Source organism: Oncorhynchus gorbuscha, linkage group LG19, assembly GCF_021184085.1.
Source record: "Oncorhynchus gorbuscha isolate QuinsamMale2020 ecotype Even-year linkage group LG19, OgorEven_v1.0, whole genome shotgun sequence".
Taxonomy (NCBI): Eukaryota; Metazoa; Chordata; class Actinopteri; order Salmoniformes; family Salmonidae; genus Oncorhynchus; species Oncorhynchus gorbuscha.
Genome location: NC_060191.1, coordinates 27,113,315 through 27,131,983, shown reverse-complemented (window position 1 = coordinate 27,131,983; position 18,669 = coordinate 27,113,315). Strand labels below are relative to the sequence as shown.

The 18,669-nt window shown below is 46.4% G+C and overlaps 1 protein-coding gene across 1 annotated transcript in view; it reads right to left on the bottom strand.

The window, feature by feature from the left end:
* znf407 (zinc finger protein 407) overlaps positions 1-18,669 on the bottom strand; it is a 195,093-nt gene that overhangs the window by 118,717 nt on the left and 57,707 nt on the right. The gene's annotated exons all lie outside the window — the stretch shown is intronic.

The following is an 18,669-nucleotide window of genomic DNA, read 5'->3' as shown; positions in this document are numbered from 1 at the left end:
TTGTCAACCGTGATGGCGAGATCATGGAACGGGCAGTCCTTCCCGGGAGGAAGAGCAGCTCCTTGCCGAGGTTCAGCTTGAGGTGGTGATCCGTCATCCACACTGATATGTCTGCCAGACATGCAGAGATGCGATTCCCACCTGGTCATCAGAAGGGGGAAAGGAGAAGATTAATTGTGTGTCGTCTGCATAGCAATGATAAGAGAGACCATGTGAGGTTATGACAGAGCCAAGTGACTTGGTGTATAGCGAGAATAGGGAGGGCCAAGAACAGAGCCCTGGGGGACACCAGTGGTGAGAGCGCGTGGTGAGGAGACAGATTCTCGCCACGCCACCTGGTAGGAGCGACCTGTCAGGTAGGACGCAATCCAAGCGTGGGCCGCACCGGAGATGCCCAACTCGGAGAGGGTGGAGAGGAGGATCTGATGGTTCACAGTATCGAAGGCAGCCGATAGATCTAGAAGGATGAGAGCAGAGGAGAGAGAGTTAGCTTTAGCAGTGCGGAGCGCCTCCGTGATACAGAGGAGAGCAGTCTCAGTTGAATGACTAGTCTTGAAACCTGACTGATTTGGATCAAGAAGGTCATTCAGAGAGAGATAGCGGGAGAGCTGGCCAAGGACGGCGCGTTCAAGAGTTTTGGAGACAAAAGAAAGAAGGGATACTGGTCTGTAGTTGTTGACATCGGAGGGATCGAGTGTAGGTTTTTTCAGAAGGGGTGCAACTCTCGCTCTCTTGAAAACGGAAGGGACGTAGCCAGCGGTCAGGGATGAGTTGATGAGCGAGGTGAGGTAAGGGAGAAGGTCTCCGGAAATGGTCTGGAGAAGAGAGGAGGGGATAGGGTCAAGCGGGCAGGTTGTTGGGCGGCCAGCCGTCACAAGACGCGAGATTTCATCTGGAGAGAGAGGGAGAAAGAGGTCAGAGCACAGGGTAGGGCAGTGTGAGCAGAACCAGCGGTGTCGTTTGACTTAGCAAACGAGGATCGGATGTCGTCGACCTTCTTTTCAAAATGGTTGACGAAGTCATCTGCAGAGAGGGAGGACAGGATTCAGGAGGGAGGAGAAGGTGGCAAAGAGCTTCCTAGGGTTAGAGGCAGATGCTTGGAATTCAGCGTGGTAGAAAGTGGCTTTAGCAGCAGAGACAGAGGAGGAAAATGTAGAGAGGAGGGAGTGAAAGGATGCCAGGTCCGCAGGGAGGCGACTTTTCCTTCATTTCCGCTCGGCTGCCCGGAGCCCTGTTCTGTGAGCTCGCAATGAGTCATCGAGCCACGGAGCGGGAGGGGAGGACCGAGCCGGCCTGGAGGATAGGGGACATAGAGAGTCAAGGGATGCAGAGAGGGAGGAGAGGAGGGTTGAGGAGGCAGAATCAGGAGATAGGTGGGAGAAGGTTTGAGCGGAGGGAAGAGATGATAGGATGGAAGAGGAGAGAGTAGCGGGGGAGAGAGAGCGAAGGTTGGGACGGCGCGATACCATCCGAGTAGGGGCAGTGTGGGAGGTGTTGGATGAGAGCGAGAGGAAAAGGATACAAGGCAGTGGTCGGAGACTTGGAGGGGAGTTGCAATGAGGTTAGTGGAAGAACAGCATCTAGTAAAGATGAGGTCGAGCGTATTGCCTGCCTTGTGAGTAGGGGGGAAGGTGAGAGGGTGAGGTCAAAAGAGGAGAGGAGTGGAAAGAAGGAGGCAGAGAGGAAAGAGTCAAAGGTAGGCGTGGGGAGGTTAAAGTCGCCCAGAACTGTGAGAGGTGAGCCGTCCTCAGGAAAGGAGCTTATCAAGGCATCAAGCTCATTGATGAACTCTCCGAGGGAACCTGGAGGGCGATAAATGATAAGGATGTTAAGCTTGAAAGGGCTAGTAACTGTGACAGCATGGAATTCAAAGGAGGCGATAGACAGATGGGTAAGGGGAGAAAGAGAGAATGACCACTTGGGAGAGATGAGGATCCGGTGCCACCACCCCCTGACCAGAAGCTCTCGGGGTGTGCGAGAACACGTGGGCGGACGAAGAGAAGCAGTAGGAGTAGCAGTGTTGTCTGTGGTGATCCATGTTTCCGTCAGTGCCAAGAAGTCGAGGACTGGAGGGAGGCATAGGCTGAGATGAACTCTGCCTTGTTGACCGCAGATTGGCAGTTCCAGAGGCTACCGGAGACCTGGAACTCCACGTGGGTCGTGCGCGCTGGGACCACCAGAGTAGGGTGCCTCTCCACGCGGTGTGGAGCGTTTGTATGGTCTGTGCAGAGAGGAGAGAACAGGGATAAACAGACACATAGTTGACAGGCTACAGAAGAGGCTACGCTAATGCAAAGGAGATTGGAATGACAAGTGGACTACACGTCTCGAATGTTCAGAAAGTTGAGCTACGTAGCAAGAATCTTATTGACTAAAATTATTAAAATGATACAGTACTGCTGAAGTAGGCCAGCTGGCAGTGGGTGCGTTGTTGACACTACACTAATCAAGTCGTTCCGTTGAGTGTAATAGTTTCTGCAGTGTTGCTATTCGGGGGCTAGCTGGCTAGCTAGCAGTGTTGTTTACGTTACGTTGCGTTAAAAGAACGACAATAGCTGGCTAGCGAACCTAGAAAATCGCTCTAGACTACACAATTATCTTTGATACAAAGACGGCTATGTAGCTAGCTATGATCAAACAAATCAAACCGTTGTACTGTAATGAAGTGAAAATGTGATACTACCTGTGAATGCGACCGGGTTGTTGAGTGAGAGAAGGGAACAGGCCTCTCCACTTCCTAAGAATAAGAGAAGGGAACAGGCCTCTCCACTTCCTAAGAATAAGAGAAGGGAACAGGCCTCTCCACTTCCTAAGAATAAGAGAAGGGAACAGGCCTCTCTACTTCCTAAGAATAAGAGAAGGGAACAGGCCTCTCTACTTCATAAGAATAAGAGAAGGGAACAGGCCTCTCCACTTCATAAGAATAAGAGAAGGGAACAGGCCTCTCCACTTCATAAGAATAAGAGAAGGGAACAGGCCTCTCCACTTCATAAGAATAAGAGAAGGGAACAGGCCTCTCCACTTCATAAGAATAAGAGAAGGGAACAGGCCTCTCCACTTCCTAAGAATAAGAGAAGGGAACAGGCCTCTCCACTTCCTAAGAATAAGAGAAGGGAACAGGCCTCTCCACTTCCTAACAATAAGTAACACATTAAAGTTCCACCCTCGTATGAGAATACATACAAGCCCCATTTTCAAGAAGCAGAAACGTGTCAAAACGTCTGGTTGTTAAAGGCAGTTAGCCGTCCCTTTCTCATTTCCTAATGTCCTTATTGTCGCTCTCTTCCACATCGCGGTGCCGTTAGAGACATTAGTTTGTTTTTCTCCTCTCCTTTCCTCCCCTCCGTCCGTGTTAAATCGTTAAACAGGAGCCCAGCTCATTATATTTCTAAACAAAACTTCTCTTACACCAAATAAATCACGAGCAGCGCCACTAACAGCCGTGAAGGGATAAATTACGACGCGCCTCACTGGCTGTGTTGGTCTTTTAAAAAGCTTGCTGCACAATTTCTATGATGTAGCGTCATTTGTAACGCTTGTTGGTTTATGTTGCGAGGGCCTCTCTGCAGGTATCTGCATTTTTGCATTGCGTTTTTTTTTTCAGCGTACGAGAGTTAGCCTGTGTATGTTCTTTTTTTAAACCTACACATAGGATTGCTATATCAACATGTGTGTCCACGTAGGCCACTGTGGCCGAATTTCATATCACCACAACATTTTGTGTGTCGCTCTTGCTTTTTCACATACATCCATCCATCTGCTCTCACATGTAAAGATGGATTGGATGACCAATCACATATGAACACTGGCTCACTGTCAGGCAGGGGTGATATTTATTAAAGTTTGAGAGAGAGAGAGAGAGAGAGGCAGAGAGGGAGAGACAGAGAGGCAGAGAGAGAGAGAGAGAGAGAGAGACAGAGAGAGAGACAGAGAGAGAGAGAGACAGAGAGAGAGAGAGACACAGAGAGAGAGAGAGACAGAGAGAGAGAGACACAGAGAGAGAGAGAGAGAGAGAGAGAGAGAGAGAGAGAGAGAGAGAGAGAGAGAGAGAGAGAGAGAGAGAGAGAGAGAGAGAGAGAGAGAGACAGAGAGAGAGAGAGAGAGAGAGAGAGACAGAGAGAGAGACAGAGAGAGAGAGAGACAGAGAGAGAGACAGAGAGAGAGACACAGAGAGAGAGAGACACAGAGAGAGAGAGAGAGAGACACAGAGAGAGAGAGAGACACAGAGAGAGAGAGAGAGAGAGAGAGAGAGAGAGAGAGAGAGAGAGAGAGAGAGAGAGAGACAGAGAGAGAGAGAGACAGAGAGAGAGAGAGGCAGAGAGAGAGAGAGACAGAGAGAGAGACAGAGAGAGAGAGAGAGAGAGAGAGAGAGAGAGAGAGAGAGAGAGAGAGAGAGAGAGAGAGAGAGAGAGAGAGAGAGAGAGAGAGAGAGAGAGAGAGAGAGAGAGAGAGAGAGAGAGAGAGAGAGACAGAGAGAGACAGAGAGAGACAGAGAGAGACAGAGAGAGACAGAGAGAGACAGAGAGAGAGAGAGAGCACCACCTCCCTAGCCCCAGTGTGCAGATTACAAAACCAGGGTTAACAGGGCTGCGAGGGAATAACAGGGTCATGTTCATTAGGGATACTATTTACAACACTTTGCAAAACAACACAAAAATGAACATTTCTTATTGGACAATTCCAGGTAATTCCTCCCCCCGTTTTGTGCCTGATGAACATGACCCAGGGCTGCCTGGGGCTAACAAGGGCTGGGTCTGGCGCTCAGATCCGTTTACCCAGACCTTCCTCTCCCCCTCCCGGGGATTTAAACAAACACAACCCTTGATGAGACCAAGAAACATGGACTTATTTAGTCTGTTTACTGTTGTTCACTCTATCTGCCAGTCCTCAGAGAACAAATTAAACGTAGAAAACAGAGAGAGGTAAATAAATAATTAAACCCTGATGGTATGGAAGAATTCCTGAAGCCCGGTGAGTGGGGGGAAAAAAATCTTATTTCCACAGAAGGCTTTGTTACATTTGTTCTTACCACACCTTAAGAACAGAACAGAGACGTGAGGATTTCACTGAGCAGATTTACTACAATATATCAAATCAAATAAAAAGTTCCAAACCGAAACAATGCCCTAACAACGGAATAATCCATCACAGTTCTCGGTGAATCAAAGGATATGAACACGCCACACTCAATTTGGACGAGTCAAGAGATCTCGAAAGAGAGAAAAGCCCCTCTAATGTCAGCCTTGTGGTTTCAGAGTGATCTCGCACATTAAAACGAATGGAAAGAACATGACAGAGAGAGTTGTGTTTCTCTCACAATAGCTTTCCTAAAGCAGATAATCCATAAAACATAAGGCCATATTGACGTTTACCCCGGCCTGAGTGAAGGGTAATGCACAGATGTCAGAGCTGGCTGAGCTGCCTGCCTGTCTCTGTGTGTCTCTCTGTGTGTGTGTGTGTGTGTGTGTGTCTGTGTGTGTGTGTGTGTGTGTGTGTGTGTGTGTGTGTGTGTGTGTGTGTGTGTGTGTGTGTGTGTGTGTGTGTGTGTGTGTGTGTGTGTGTGTGTGTGTGTGTGTGTGCGTGCGTGTGCGTGTGCGTGTGCGTGTGCGTGTGTGTGTGTGCGTGTGCATGTGTGTGTGTGTAACACTAGCTACCACTCTCATTACCGCCGCGCTGTAGGGCAGCTAAGGTCACTCCCTGGAAGAGGAAAATAAACTATTGCGCTCATCAAATATGCACTTATTCTGTGAGAGAAAGTCTTACCACATCTTGAAAGTCAAGTCTGCATAGTAAAGTCGATGGAGGTCATACAGTTTGTGTAGATTTGTAAGGTGAAAGTTGTGCCCCTGTTATGACTCTCTCCGATCGTTTACCGCAAGTTATAGAAGTATAAAGATGTCTCCTCTCTTTCACAGAACAGTGTGATTCTATAGGTTGATGTACCGCTTATGAGTCTGCACAATATATCGACACATCAACATTATGAAGTGGCTGCTGCCACCCACTCAAGGCTTGAACCCTCACACTTCCACACAAATATATGTACCCGTTCTCTCTCTCTGTCACTCACTCGGTCGCAAACAAAACACCTCACAAACACGCAGGCTTTGTTAGGTTATTGTTGGTGTTGTCCTAACAGCCGCAAGAGAGAACAGAGTGAAGTGTCTGTTTTTGAAACGTGCCCTCAACCTAAAACACTCTCATTAAATTGAACGGTCTCAGTCACATTTACACGTCACACCACTGATGCGGTGTAGCTACTATCTCGCTGGCTAGCAGTCTAGGTCTAAGCTTTGACTCGGCGCCCAATAAACAACACTATTCTCTCGGGGTAGTTTAAATGTCACCTTCCTTAAAGTCCAACACGGATAGAAAGGAGTCTGTTTCAACCACCGCACAACAACAGTAGCCTGTTTACATTTCTGACTGAGTGACGAGATGACGAAAACCCCGAGAGGAACACTGATCTCTGCCACCACGGCCATTTAAAGAGCCAGTCCCAGCATCGGGTTCTTAAGAAAGCAGCGGGGGCCCCATTTAAAATTGCAAAGGTCCTCCTCAGTCACAGGCTTTACAGAATGCAATATGTATCACCGGGTCCTCAGAAGCAAATTAATAAATAAATAAATAAAAATAACGGATGACATGCAAATGAGGGTGACGGAGGCGCGGTCTCCGCCCGCTCTGTGATGCGCCAGCCATTAATCAACCGGCACATGCAAAGCGTCCGCTCCCGTCCTTAGCATATTCGCATATTCTAATGAAGCCGCTGACATGCAAATGAGGCCGACCTTTTCGCTGGCTTTCCCGCGACTTTTACATTTATACCAGCGAGTGGAGAGGGTGGCTAGCGTACGTGGCGTCGCGTTGTGGGCACCTGGAACTCGCTGTGGACACTGTAATTAGGCTAATCTATTACCGTACGCTGCCTGTCACACCTTCTCTTTAAATGGCGTAGGACACACTTGTCGGACACTTTATCTATTTGCGCTCGTTCTGAGGAACGGACGGATGGTCGGATAGTCGGTCGGTGGGATTGAATCCCCCTGCTGGGGTTGGTCTGATGCGGAGACACAGTGGTGGGCTGGGAGTCCTGCCACTGCCGCCGCACCCGAGTGTGACTTTCCCACTCAGGTCCCCTCTCTGTCTCCCCTGCTGCTGAGAGGCCCTACCCGGGGCCTAGAGACAGAGAGACCATCCCTATCACCAAGGAAGCAGGCAGGCAGGCAGGGCAGCGGGGTCCAACACTGATGACGGGGAAGCAGGAGGAGCGAACCGGCAGGGAGGGAAGGAAGTTATGCCACCATACCATGACTTTGAACTTTCCCAGATGAGGCAGAAATACTGTAATGAAAGATGCGCTCGGCACAGAGGGGAGGACGGGGGGAGGATAGACGGATGGGAGGAAGAGGAGACAGGAGGCCCACTGAGAGAGGAGACAAGGCCCTCACCCCTCTGCCAGGAAGCATTCTACTGGGCTGACAGTTATGGATAGGAAACATTACTGGGGCTGGTAATTAAAGCAAAAACTGATACCATCTCTTGGATGGGGGATTTCAGACGCCGCATCTATTTGTCACTGCTGCGCACTCGCCAAGGCCAGATTGAATTACACACATATTTAGTCCCGCAGAGTACGCCAGCTTTCATCTACTATCTATCTAGATATCTACCTATCTATCCGTTCAGTCATGTTGTTCAGTTTGACATCAGATCCACTTAAGAACGTGTTCTTGGTTTCCTGTCTGTAAACCTTTCATTGTCTCCTCTCCGTTAATAGCGAACTCAATAACCATTCTGATTACGTCACATAACAATGGCTCTGATCCGGCAAAAACCACACCTTCCTCTCTGTCCACGTTCACTCAAAAGGAGTGAGTGACTTAGTGAGTGACTCAGTGACGGACTTAGTGTGTGAACTCGTGAATGACTTAGAGACTGAGTTAGTGACTGTGTAAGCTAGTGAAGGACTGAATGACTGCCTGGGCGAGTGACGGACTACCCGGAGATGGAGAAAAGGCCAGCAGAGGACTAGGGGGATGCCATGTCACCAGGCTGGGGGATCGGTGACACTGAGCGTGTCACGGGGTGACGGCTGCACTCTGCTAGGACTAGTCGCCCCTCCGGCGCTGTCACGGGAACCAGCCGCTCCCGTTACTGACACTACCCCCTCTGACAGGCCAAACACGACAAACCTCATCTCTGGCTAGAGACAAGCCCTGACGGCACACACAGACAGAGACGGAGAGAGAGAGGGCGGAGGAGAGAGAGAGAGGAGAGGGAAAGGGGGGGAGAGAGGGGATAGCGAGGGAGAAAGAGGAAGGTGAGAGCGAGAAGGATGGAGAGAAATAGAGAAAAATAGAAAAAAGGGAGAGGGTGAGGAGGAGGGGAGACATAGGAGGCGAAGGGAGAGAGACAGCACTAGAGAACGTGGAAGGAGATAGAGAGGGTTCAGAGAGAGAAAGAGGGAGGGGGAGGAGAGAGGAGCAGAGGGAGCGGCAAGACTGATCGCTGTTGATCTTCACGATAAGCGCTCCCGACAACTTGTGACCAAAGTGGCGCTCCAACACTAATCGGCCGTGAAGGCTGACCCGCAGCTATGCAGCAGAGTTCAGATCGGATAGGGCCGGCACTCGGGCCCAGACGAGATTGCCTCGGACAGGAGACATCTAGGCATCAAAACTCCTTGAGAAATTGTGGCATGGCTTCAGTGCACTGTGAGAAGAACATGAAGAAAAAAGAAAACTAGCGAGCAGTGATACTCGGCGCTCTTGGCAGTCAGGGCGGACTTATCAGGCTAAGATGAAAAGAGAAGGACAGAGGGAGAGCGGAGAGAGGAAGAGGGGGGGGGGTGGAAAATATGAGAGGGAGGAAAGAAATATAAATTTTATTGACAATTATGCTAGAGTCATTTGAAAAAGAGTTGGACCTGTCTCTGACTGAAAGAACAACCTTGAAATGTGTGTGTTCACCCTCTAGCCTACTTTGTGTGTGTGTGTGTGTGTGTGTGTGTGTGTGTGTGTGTGTGTGTGTGTGTGTGTGTGTGTGTGTGTGTGTGTGTGTGTGTGTGTGTGTGTGTGTGTGTGTGTGTGTGTGTGTGTGTGTGTGTGTGTGTGTGTGTGTGTGTGTGTGTGTGTGTGTGTGTGTGTGTGTGTACACATATACAGCGGAGTGTTACTAACTAATTATTATTAACAAATGAATAACAACACGAATACAAATTGAGCAAAACATGTCTGGGGACTCTAAACCTCAAAGTATGACTGAAAAACCTGGGCTTCAGATGGCCTGAAAATACCATCAAATCATAAGTGTAGGCAACATGTACATAGTCCTAACTCTTACCTATCAGTCAATATTTATGAAGTTCTTCACAACCAAAAAATCAACTTTCCTCCATAGAAGACACTGGGACAAATGGCAAAGCCCACAGTGTGCATGTCAAACCCAAATCTCTGTGTCACTTTAACAGTGAAAACCAATGGCCTCAAAACTGAACCTTGGGGAGTGCCAAGTCATTATATACTACTATACATGACTGAGACAATACACCGAAAAATCAACTTCACTTTCAATCCCCTCGCAGGGAGAAGACTGGTCACTCGGAACTAGGTTTACTGAAATAATGCCTGAAATCCTCCACTGTCTTTTAACATACAGCCCTTTATTAAATGAAACAGATGAACAGACATTTTATAAATTCTTATATAAATATTTTGCTGAGTGGGCGCCTTAATTGCCAAGGCGCTCCGTTGGTCGTCGTGAGGAAACATGAAGCCCTATTCTAATACTGCCATGTTTTTACAGTCACTAATGACTACTGGCTCCCACTTAGGGCCCCGCCTGCAAAATGTATCCATTGTATAAAAATACATATAAAATAATCATATCTGGCACCATAAATCCTCCTGGGCAAGATCCCGGACAATTTACTGCAGAGCAGAACACGAAGCAGAAGGAAGTCGAGGAAGGGACTGCATGTGCCTCTATAGTGGAGGTAAGTAACCACTACAGTCCTAATACTTCTATAATAATTCCACAACGCGTGTGTGTGAGGGTGTCGATGGACGGTGGTCACCTGGGTCACTGGGGGGGGGGGGGGGGATGCAACGAGGGTCAAAGCCAAACACAAAGGTGGTACTCTTTATTACACTCAATCAATGCTGGAGGCACTGTGCAGCACAGACACAGACCAAACACTAAATGTGGTCTATGGTTCCACTGACAATATGAGCCTGACAATATGCCAATAACCACAGGCTGCTAACTTCAACCCCCACCACCACACCCAAATACACACACTAACATCAACCCCTCAGCACACACAGTTACAGTCACACACACACACACACACACACACACACACACACACACACACACACACACACACACACACACACACACACACACACACACACACACACACACACGTGAGGTGAAGCAGAAAGAGAGAGAGACAGTCACCGGACCCCCACTTCAGCCCCCAACCCCCCCCGACCAAAACTCCCCGGGCCACAGGGGTCTCCGAGGGCGAGATGTCAGAGCTGGTGAGGCCTGCCGGTCATCACCCACAATCCCTCACTGTGGAGAGGAGGGGTGGGAGTAATACCACTCTCCCTTATTGATCTGTTGTGGAGAGGCCCTCTCTCTTTACACAGGGAGCAGACCACTGGAGCCAGGGCACAGAAAACACACACTCACAGGGACACACACTCAGATACGCTAGGCTATATCAAAAACACACACACACACTCAGATACGCTAGGCTATATCAAAAACACACACACACACTCAGATACGCTAGGCTATATCAAAAACACACACACACACTCAGATACGCTAGGCTATATCAAAAACACACACACACACACACACTGAAATACGCTAGGCTATATCAAAAACACACACACACACTCACTCAGATATGCTAGGCTATATCAAAAACACACACACACACACACACTCACTCAGATACGCTAGGCTATATCAAAAACACACACACACACACACACTGAAATACGCTAGGCTATATCAAAAACACACACACACACTCACTCAGATATGCTAGGCTATATCAAAAACACACACACACACACACTCACTCAGATACGCTAGGCTATATCAAAAAACACAACCACATGTTCATACAGAAACATGTGTGCATTGCATAGCTGAGGTTGATTCCATTTAAATCCCTATTTAAAGAAAGTGTGATAGTGTTAGTCGCAGAACCACACCCCAGGAAATCTCAAAGCTTGAAGTGCAACCCCCCCCCCCCCCACATACTGTAAAATGTACAGCATCTACAGAAACATTTGTACGAAACTATACAAATATGCACAGACAAACAAACACATGATAACAAAAGCATAAACCAACACACACTGTTTACTTATTTACTGATGAAGTCACCTGCTCATAAACCAAACGCATGCCCATTCTGCCACAAAAACCTCATCGACCTGCCATGTCTCGTCTAAGAGAACAGCTTTGAGAGGAAAATAACATTCGGTCAAAAAACACACATTAAAACAACTCCCCTTCCTCCTTTCACATTATATCACCACAACAGAACAAAATAGTCTCCAACACTGAAATATGTGCTATTTGCACCCGGAATCCAGAGTCGTCTTGAACAAGGCCAAAGAACGCTCTCCGCCACGCAGCACAGCTCCCTTGCTGCCATTAGTCGTGACCGGTCCGGCTGACAATCCCTTCACTTCTCTATCACTTTTCATTACCAGCGTCTGCGGTGAAACCTCACCTCCCTCTATCATTGACACAGTAAGGCTAATGGGATCCACCGTCATGTAAATGAAAATGTTTGCTTCGTTTGCTTCCTTCACTCCTGATCGTCAGAGCAACCCGCTCGGGAGCAGCAGCAGGTGTGTTTGTCCATGTAGGAGGAGTGCTTTTGTGTGAGTGTGTGGTGGTGTATGCTTATGCACACAGCTTTGCAGACAGCAACAGGTGGGTCTTTATGCGTGTGTGTGTGTGTGTGTGTGTGTGTGTGTGTGTGTGTGTGTGTGTGTGTGTGTGTGTGTGTGTGTGTGTGTGTGTGTGTGTGTGTGTGTGTGTGTGTGTGTGTGTGTGTGTGTGTGTGTGTGTGTGTGTGTGTGTGTGTGTGTGTGTGTGTGTGTACACAGAGGAACACCTCGGAGGCAAACAGACACACTACTCGCTCAAACAGATGTTGCACCTGACCCTGGGCTCAGCCACGGGAAATGCTCAATTCTGATGCCGACTCCATGCTCCCGCCGGCACAGGTACAACCAACCCTCACAAACACTGGAGGATGTGCAGAACCGTGGGCTGGAGTTGCTACAACGTGGCCAGAATGTCAATTGTACAACCTCCGGGAGACAAGTCACCCAGCCAGGTAGGCAGCGCCACAGCGGTGGCTGTTGGGTAATTGACAGCACCTGAAAACAAAACAGCGTGCCCCGGTTTACGTGCCACAATGTGGAAAGCTGCTATCGCGTCTCATTTGTCAACAGAGAGGTATCAAATGGAGACGGTGAGGAAATAATCACATCCCTGTGATTACTTATTAAGACGGACGATAATGACACAACACATGTAATTAGACAAGTGAAAGATTTAGGCAGCGAGAATAAATACACTTTAATATCCATTGAACGACTGGCAGAAGAAAAAATGACTATGTAAAATACTGTATGTGAAGAAAACAGAAAACTCTTATTTGAACGGTAGCCTACCTACATTAGGACTTAGACTACCTACATTAGGACTTAGACTACCTACATTAGGACTTAGACTACCTACATTAGGACTTAGACTACCTACATTAGGACTTAGACTACCTACATTAGGACTTAGCCTACCTACATTTGGACTTAGCCTACCTACATTAGGACATAGCCTACCTACATTAGGACATAGCCTACGTACATTAGGACATAGCCTACCTACATTAGGACTTAGCCTAACTACATTAGGACTTAGCCTACCTACATTAGGACTTAGCCTACCTACATTAGGACTTAGCCTACCTACATTAGGACTTAGCCTACCTACATTTGGACAGAGCTTACCTACATTTGGACAGAGCCTACCTACATTTGGACAGAGCCTACCTACATTTGGACTTAGCCTACCTACATTAGGACTTAGCCTACCTACATTAGGACATAGCCTACCTACATTAGGACTTAGCCTACCTACATTTGGACTTAGCCTACCTACATTAGGACTTAGCCTACCTACATTAGGACTTAGCCTACCTACATGTGGACTTAGCCTACCTACATTAGGACTTAGCCTACCTACATTAGGACTTAGCCTACCTACATTAGGACATATCCTACCTACATTTGGACAGAGTCTACCTACATTTGGACTTAGCCTACCTACATTTGGACTTAGCCAACCTACATTAGGACTGAGCCTACCTACATTAGGACTTAGCCTACCTACATTTGGACTTAGCCTACCTACATTAGAACATAGCCTACCTACATTTGGACTTAGCCTACCTACATTAGGACTTAGCCTACCTACATTAGGACATAGCCTACCTACATTAGGACAGCCTACCTACATTTGGACTTAGCCTACCTACATTAGGACTTAGCCTACCTACATTAGGACTTAGCCTACCTACATCAGGACTTAGCCTACCTACATCAGGACTTAGCCTACCTACATTAGGACTTAGCCTACCTACATTAGGACTTAGCCTACCTACATTAGGACTTAGACTACCTACATTAGGACTTAGCCTACCTACATTAGGACATAGCCTACCTACATTAGGACATAGCCTACGTACATTAGGACATAGCCTACCTACATTAGGACTTAGCCTAACTACATTAGGACTTAGCCTACCTACATTAGGACTTAGCCTACCTACATTAGGACTTAGCCTACCTACATTAGGACTTAGCCTACCTACATTTGGACAGAGCTTACCTACATTTGGACAGAGCCTACCTACATTTGGACAGAGCCTACCTACATTTGGACTTAGCCTACCTACATTAGGACTTAGCCTACCTACATTAGGACTTAGCCTACCTACATTAGGACTTAGCCTACCTACATTTGGACTTAGCCTACCTACATTAGGACTTAGCCTACCTACATTAGGACTTAGCCTACCTACATTAGGACTTAGCCTACCTACATTAGGACTTAGCCTACCTACATTAGGACTTAGCCTACCTACATTAGGACTTAGCCTACCTACATTAGGACTTAGCCTACCTACATTAGGACTTAGACTACCTACATTAGGACTTAGACTACCTACATTAGGACTTAGACTACCTACATTAGGACTTAGACTACCTACATTAGGACTTAGACTACCTACATTAGGACTTAGACTACCTACATTAGGACTTAGACTACCTACATTAGGACTTAGACTACCTACATTAGGACTTAGACTACCTACATTAGGACTTAGACTACCTACATTAGGACTTAGACTACCTACATTAGGACTTAGACTACCTACATTAGGACTTAGCCTACCTACATTAGGACTTAGCCTACCTACATTAGGACTTAGACTACCTACATTAGGACTTAGCCTACCTACATTAGGACTTAGACTACCTACATTAGGACTTAGACTACCTACATTAGGACTTAGCCTACCTACATTAGGACTTAGCCTACCTACATTAGGACTTAGCCTACCTACATTAGGACTTAGCCTACCTACATTAGGACTTAGCCTACCTACATTAGGACTTAGCCTACCTACATTAGGACTTAGCCTACCTACATTAGGACTTAGCCTACCTACATTAGGACTTAGCCTACCTACATTTGGACTTAGCCTACCTACATTTGGACATAGCCTACCTACATTAGGACATAGCCTACGTATTAGGACATAGCCTATTAGGACATAGCCTACGTACATTAGGACTTAGCCTAGGACTTAGCCTACCTACATTAGGACTTAGCCTACCTACATTAGGACTTAGCCTACCTACATTTGGACAGAGCCTAGCCTACCTACATTTGGACAGGACTTAGCCTACCTACATTAGGACTTAGCCTACCTACATTAGGACTTAGCCTACCTACATTTGGACTTAGCCTACCTACATTTGGACAGAGCCTACCTACATTTGCCTACAGGACTTAGCCTACCTACATTTGGACAGAGCCTACCTACATTTGGACATAGCCTACCTATATTTGGACTTAGCCTACCTACATCAGGACTTAGCCTACCTACATTAGGACTTAGCCTACCTACATTAGGACTTAGCCTACCTACATTAGGACTTAGCCTACCTACATCAGGACTTAGCCAACCTACATTTGGACTTAGCCAACCTACATTAGGACTTAGCCTACCTACATTAGGCCATTGATAATGCATTCATGTTAAGCCATATTACAACCTGTGTTGTGATAATTGTGTTGTTTGCTCTTTAACCTGTTAATTCATATGCCTTGCGACCGTGATATACAGGCCTATGAAGGCCGAGACAATAAGAAGACACAGTGGCAGAGTAAATTCAACCGCTCCTTTGTTTTATCACAAAACCCGGATCGCAACCTCTGTCCAGTGAAGTCCACAAAGTATACTGCATATAACAGACAATTACATGACCTACAGCATGGTCAAGAAAGTTTATGTTTCCAACATTTTTGAACCACTAAACAACTATTGATTTAGAACCACGGAGAGTTACCGCAAGTCACAAAGAAAACAGGAGATAACTCCACTATTCAGGCACCACTTCAACATCATCAAACCTCTGCTTAGTCTAGTACAGTGACAACTGAAAGTAAGTCGCTCTGGATAAGAGCGTCTGCTAAATGACTTAAATGTAAATGTAATACCAAAAACTATTTAGTCCAATCAACGTAAGATAAATATGATGTGGCTGTCCATGGTTCTGATTTGTGTGCCTGTGTGTGTGTGTGTCTTGTTGTCCTAGGCTACCTGGCTAAAATTCTGGCTCGCTAGCCTAACTTCTATTCATGGGCAACAGTAGCTAGTTACATTAGCCTTGTACATCTAGCTACATACTGAACTTCCATCCTCTCAGGTCAGGGGCACAACAATGTATGAATTAACGGTTGGATCAGAAAGCCGGTACGGAGAATTAAGCAAAACAACAAGTCCAAATCCCTATCTCTTTCCATGGCTAATTTAGGAAAGGGACCATTTTAGCTAGCTAGCTATCCACCGGAGGACAACAACATCACAATAAGACGCAACAATTCAAGTTGTTTCTGTCAATGATGTATGCTCTCAATGACTTATGCTCTCAATGACGTATGCTCTCAATGACATATGCTCTCAATGACATATGCTCTCAATGACATATGCTCTCAATGACATATGCTCTCAATGACATATGCTCTCAATGACATATGCTCTCAATGACATATGCTCTCAATGACGTATGCTCTCAATGACATATGCTCTCAATGGCATATGCTCTCAATGACGTATGCTCTCAAATAGGGGTGACGCCAACATCCAAGTTAGCTTCCCTTGACACTTTTTTTTGGGGTGCGCCAGGACCATTCACAGTTGAGCTCGCTCAGTTTAGTACCACAATGATTGGCACATTTTTTTAATACTTTTTTTAAATCAAGGAAGGCCAAATGCTTGCTGGCCTACATGTAGATACTTGTCGTTTGGCAACAACGTCATACTTGTCGTTCGGCTACAATTTCATACTTGTCATTTGGCTGAAATGTCATACTTGTCGTTTGGGCCAGATAGCATCAGATAGATGGTCTACACGTAGAGAAACAGAGGGGCTCTGTTCCGCTCGAATGCTTTCTCCTGTGAGGTACATTCAACCTTTTGTGAATTGAAGGAAAATGATGAAACACAGAGAGACGAAAGATAAATTATTATTATTTTAATGTAAAAAATATATATATATATATATATATATATATTTATGGGAAGTCTTGCTTGGCACTCATGAATACACGCCACTAGACCTAACCTAGGTTTTACCCTGCTGTAGAGTTACACAGTAGACACACTTGATTGATTTAAATCCCTTGTAGGTTTACATTGGAACATCCAGCCAGACTTACTAACAAAATATTCCAAAGTTAAAGCCAGACTACACAAGCCTGATCCCTGATCTGTTAAGTGTTGTCTTGCCAAATTGCCAACAATGGTCATTGTCATGCCGAACATCATGTTTGGTCTATGCAGTATTAACAGATCGTAAGAACACGCAACCCTTCACTACAGCTCAGCCTTGTCTTGGGCTTAATGAGTTGTTGAAGACAATATGACTAGTAGAGACAGTAAAGAGAAGAGACTCTATTTAGAGGGGAACTCAAATTGCAAAAACCGACTTCCTCTTTATATCATGAAAATGTACGGTCCAAAAAAATCCAACACGCTCCTTTCCCTCTGCCAAACCTGCCCGACCAACAGGCCGTATGTCTGTCACAAACCATTCGCCCTCCGCAACCGGTCCAAACCCGTCGTATTTTGCTTTGTTATTTCCAAACAAAACCACTGAATACATAGCAACGCCAATTTGATCCGGGAGACAGATCTGAAGGAACACAAGCGCGGCTCAAACTTTCACGCAAATTAGGCCTGATAAGTAGACCGCATCAGTCTCCCTGAATCACTCGGTGCCTGTCTAAAACATTGCAGATGCCATCCGAGGGTAGCGTGGCGAGGGGAACGTCGCACGGCGATGACAGAAACAAAAAGGGGTTTTCACATGGGCAAGCGTCTAGCATTCTGTGGCTGAACCCTGATTATTGTTTGAACAGATTACGCTCTGTCAGAAAGGATGAGATTGAGAAGATCCTTCCGATGATCGTTCGTGGGGTCGGTGTATTTCGGTTTCCATGGTTTACGTTCTGATTCTAGACCGTTTCCCTCAGGTTTCATATGTCCCAGACCAGGAGAATGGGACATTCATTTCTGACAACACTACTAAGTAGTGCTAATTTCACTGCTTCTGCTAATAAGACTCACTTCAATTAGCTGATAACAAACCCCATTACTACTCCTGGTCATCGTTTCATGGATCATTTTTTCATCCACTTTGGTGATGGTTTACAGACCAGCACGTCTTTCAACTACCTTCACAGAGGCCCTCACAGACTAGCCTTGGCAAAACACACACACACACACACTCTACCAGAACAAGAAATCAATGCTAAAAGCAGAGGGGGGAAAAAGTGGTTTCATTTGAACATAAACTGCTGGCCCGTAAATGCGTCGTGACAATCATGTTTGCAGGAATCCATTTTCAAAATGGTCATTCTTTGAAAAGGGAGACGCCCGTTTCAGCCTGGGCTTCCAAAGCACTTTTATTTTCTTTCAGGGATGTCAGTTAAAGTTGCACAACGTATCTCAGTCCAGGGCAACAAAAAAAAACACCGTCTGAAGACTGGCGCTAATAACCATGTCACTTCTGCACCAGAGAGAATGGTAAAATAATAAGAGAGGCTTCAAGTTGCTAACTAAATAAGAAAACGAGGAGGAGGTTGAGAAAGAGAGAAGTTAGGAGAAGAGGGAAATAGAAAGAATTAAGAGGTGGAAGAGAGACTTTCTAAGTAGAGGAAGGAAAATGTCTTAAAAACAGCATTTAGAGGCTTTCATAAAAAGAATTGCCTTGCAGTGATGGTGATGGCCGTGTTAGTTTAGCCAGTTAACACATTCCCTGAGCTACTGGT